We start from the raw sequence: 4,435 nt of genomic DNA on the forward strand, positions 1-4,435 counted from the left end.
AGCTCACTAGCCTTATTCACCTCTGTTCCCCATCTCCTTCTCCCTGCACAAACTCTGCACAAACTGGCTTCTCCTTCAGCACTCCTCCATCTTGGCTGCTTCTCATTCCTTCCATGTGGACTTTCTCTGCTCTCCTTTCTCTGCTCTCTCCTCTAATGCTAATCTCAGGAACCGAGAGAGAGCAAGCTCCTGGTCTTCCCCACTTTATAGTGTAGAAACCAAAAACTTTAATCCAATATACAAACAAGAAAGTCTCTGATACAAAGTCACTTATCTGAGGCATAATGGGATTCCTCATGAGAGTGCACCACCCTACATCAAAAAGGATGGGAGTGCTCACTTCAGCAGCACATATACTAAAATTGGAACGATACAGAGAAGATTAGCATGGCCCCTGCGCAAGGATGACATGCAAATTCGTGAAGCGTTCCATATTAAAAAAAAAAAAAAAAAAAAAAAAAAGAATGGGAAAGACTTAGTCCCAAAACCAAGCTGCAGGCTACAAGGATTCTGCCTGCCCACAGCCCACCCCCAACACACATTAATATAATCACACCCATCCCAAGCAAGAAGGGCAACCAATACCATCACCTGGGCAACAGGCTTCCACATGGGCAGTGCCATCTTTAACAAAGTGAGCATAATATATTTTATCTGCCCAACACACTCACTAACCAGGATGGTCACTACACGCAGGCAGCATATGTTGGGCAGATAAAATGTATTATGCTCACTTTGTTAAAGATGACGCTGCCCACGTGGAGGCTGTTACCCAGGTGATATTAATGTGTGTTGGGGGCAGGCTGTGGGCAGGCAGAATCCTTGTAGCCTGGGGCTTGGTTTTAGGATTAAGCCTTTCCCACCCTTTTTGATGTGAGGTGGTACAATTCCATTATGCCTCATATAAGTGACTTTGTATTAGAGACTTCCCTATTTTGTATATTGGATTAAAGGTTTGGATTTCTACACTATAAAATAGGGGCAGAACAGGAGCTTGCTCTCTTGGTTCCTGAGATTATCATTAGAGGAGAGAGCAGAGAGGAGAGCATAAAGAGGCCATGTGGCCAGGAGAAACAGTCAAGATGGCAGAGTGTTGAGTGAGAAGCCAGTTTGTGCAGAGTTTGTGCAGGGAGAAGGAAAGAGATGGGGAACAGAGGTGAATAAGTCTGGTGAGCTAGAAACCTTTGATTCTAGGAAACTCGGATAAGTCAGTAGCTTTGTGAGCACTGAATGTGAGTGGGTTTTGGAGCCCAGTGTGTGTTTTTACTTGCCTGCCAGGTGAAAGCTAGGATTAAAGACGACAGCCCATCAGTTTTTGGCTCCGTTGTTTCTTTACCGACTGTCCGAATCCAATGCGAACCTGCATGGGCCAGTGTTGGGCGGATAAAATGTATTATGCTCACTTTGTTAAAGATGCCGTCACCCAGGTGATATTAATGTGTGTTGGGGCAGGCAGGATCATTGTAGCCTGGGGCTTGGTTTTGGGATTAAGCCTTTCCCACCCTTTTTGATGTGGGGTGGTACAATCCAATCATGCCTCAGAGAAGTGACTTAGTATTAGAGACTTCCCTATTTTGTATATTGGATTAGAGGTTGTGAAGCTACACTATAAAATAGGGGTAGAACGGGAACTTGCTCGCTTGGTTCCTGGGATTAGCATGAGAGAGCAGAGAGAGTAGAGCCAGCAGCAGAAGGAGGCCACGTGGAGGAGGCCAGGAAAAGCAGCCAAGATGGCAGAGTGCTGAGTGAGATGCCAGTTTGTACAGAGTTTGTATCTGGGATAAGGAAGGAGATGGGGAACTGAGGAGAATAAGGCTGGTGAGCTAGAAACCTTTGATTCTAGGAAACTCGGATAAGTCAGTGGCTTTGTGAGCACTGAATGTGACTGGGTTTTGGAGCCCAGTGTGTGTTTTTACTTGCCCGCCGGGTGCAAGCTAGGATTAAAGACTATGGACCACCAGTTTGTGGCTCCGTTGTTTCTTTACCAACTGTCCGAATCCAATGCGAACCTGCATGAGCCAGGCGGCTGCCATGATGGTGGCCCTGGCCCTGACTACTGGCTTTACAGCCAGGCTGCTGTGAATGCAGCTTTGGCCACTGGCTTTACAGCACACTATACTATACTGCCTGATACAGAGCAGGTGTGAGGCTTTAGATCCAACAGACCTGGCGCCAATCCCTCTGTGTCCTCTCACAGGTATCTTGGGTTTCACTTTCCTTCAGTGGAAATGAGACGAGTGCAAGACTGAAGGCTCAAGATTGTTCTGAGCATTATTGCAGGAATCAAAGGAGGACAAAAACGCCCAGACAACTTGATGAAGGAAATAGGATTTATTCAGCAGGTGGAGCAGCATGTCCCCAACAGAAGCAACCAAAACATATGTCAGCTGCATATGACATACACGGGGTGTAGCTGACCCAAATCGTGCAGTGTGGAATATAACTCCGAGGCTGGTTATATACCCTTGACCACATACAGGTTGGGGGAGCATGACAAAATCATTAACAAGCTTATAACATTTGTCTAGAGCAGGGGTAGTCAACCTTTTTATACCTACCGCCCACTTTTGTATCTCTGTTAGTAGTAAAATTTTCTAACCGCCCATTGGTTCCACAGTCATGGTGATTTATAAAGTAGGGAAGTAACTTTACTTTATAAAATTTATAAAGCAGAGGTACAGCAAGTTAAAGCATATAATAATTATTACTTACCAAGTGCTTTATGTTAAATTTTCGCTAAGTTTGCAGAATAAATCTTTATTAAACAACTTACTGTAGTTAAATCTATCTTTTTATTTATACTTTGGTTGCTCCGCTACCACCTCCATGAAAGCTAGAACGCCCACTACTGGGCGTAGGGACCAGGTTGACTACCACTGGTCTAGAGGATCTATAAAAGACATTAAAACTTTCAAGGTAACACAATAGTGATGTCATTTTACATATCAAAGACTTTCACAAATCTTTTAGTGTCTATCTCCCCTCCTTTGCTTAGAGGTATATGTTACTCTCAGGATTCCAGGAAGGGAGGAAGAGTTAAAATCAGTGTAGGGTATGGAAATTTTGTCTCTTATTGAAAGGGAAAGGAAATTCTTCAGATAACCTTTATCCTTTCAGAGAACTATAGTTAAACCAAGTCATCCTTATAAGTCAGGAAACTCCCATATCTTTCTCCCTTCGTTCTCTAAAGATGCCCTGTCCGGTTGGCTCAGCGGTAGAGCGTCGGCCTGGTGTGCGGGGGACCCGGGTTCGATTCCTGGCCAGGGCACATAGGAGAAGCTCCCATTTGCTTCTCCACCCCCCCTTCCTTCCTCTCTGTCTCTCTCTTCCTCTCCCGCAGCCAAGGCTCCATTGGAGCAAAGATGGCCCGGGCGCTGGGGATGGTTCCTTGGCCTCTGCCCCAGGCGCTAGAGTGGCTCTGGTCTCTGCAGAGCGACGCCCCGGAGGGGCAGAGCATTGCCCCCTGGTGGGCAGAGCGTAGCCCCTGGTGGGCGTGCCGGGTGGATCCCGGTCGGGCGCATGCGGGAGTCTGTCTGACTGTCTCTCCCCGTTTCCAGCTTCAGAAAAATACAAATAATAATAATAATAATAATAAGAAGAAAGAAAGAAAGAAAGGACGGGGCAAGAAGCCTGACTTTTCCTCCTAAAATACTAATATTAATTTTTGCAATTCTTTGGTACCTTACCACAGTTTCTCCTCCTTCAGCATCAAATAGTATAATAAAATTCATTCTTTCTTTCTCTAGCAAATAGTTTTTGAATATCAACTATGAGCCAGACCTTATGCTAGGGATATGGTGGAGAGTAAAACAGAAGAGGTATCGCTTTCCAGGGAATGTGGAAAACAAGAAGTAAACAAACATATGCACACATTAATATACAATTATAAACTCTGACCAGGACCATATCCAGAAAGTGCTGGGACAACAGAAAAAAGGAATCTGACCTGATTTAAAAGAGGCCACTTTGAGGAAGTGACATTTAACCAGAGAAGTAAAAGTCACACAAAAGTGGCCCTAGCCAGTTAGTTCAGTCAGTTAAGAGCGTCCTCCCAAAATGACAAGGTTGTGTTTGTGGGTTCAATCTGCGGTCAGGACACACCCAGATTCACAACTGAGTGAAACAAGTGAATGCTTCTCTTTTCCTCTCCCCACTCTGTCTCTCTGAAACACTAAACATGTATTCCTGCCTTGCTTTCTCTCAAAAAAAAAAAAAAATAGCCACACAAAAACAACATAGAGGTGTGGAAGAGTCTTTCTTGAAGAGGATATAACATGTAAGAACTTGAACAATCTTCATGGCTCTTTGAGATCCTAACATAATCTGCTTAAGACCTTCCTTCCTTGAAAGCCCATCCCAGCACAGCCATAGTTTAATTATTTTTTTAATTATTATTATTATTATTATTTTTGTATTTTTCTGAAGCTGGAAACAG

At 44.3% G+C, this 4,435-nt stretch overlaps 1 non-coding gene across 1 annotated transcript; it reads left to right on the forward strand.

Annotated features, from left to right (window-relative positions):
• Nucleotides 1–332: 332 nt before the first annotated feature.
• Nucleotides 333–439, forward strand: LOC136396434 (U6 spliceosomal RNA). Its single transcript, XR_010749721.1, has one exon. It is a non-coding gene; the product is annotated as a U6 spliceosomal RNA (small nuclear RNA).
• The last annotated feature ends 3,996 nt before the right edge of the window (nt 440–4,435 follow it).

Source organism: Saccopteryx leptura, chromosome 2 (assembly GCF_036850995.1).
Source record: "Saccopteryx leptura isolate mSacLep1 chromosome 2, mSacLep1_pri_phased_curated, whole genome shotgun sequence".
NCBI classification, from domain to species: Eukaryota; Metazoa; Chordata; class Mammalia; order Chiroptera; family Emballonuridae; genus Saccopteryx; species Saccopteryx leptura.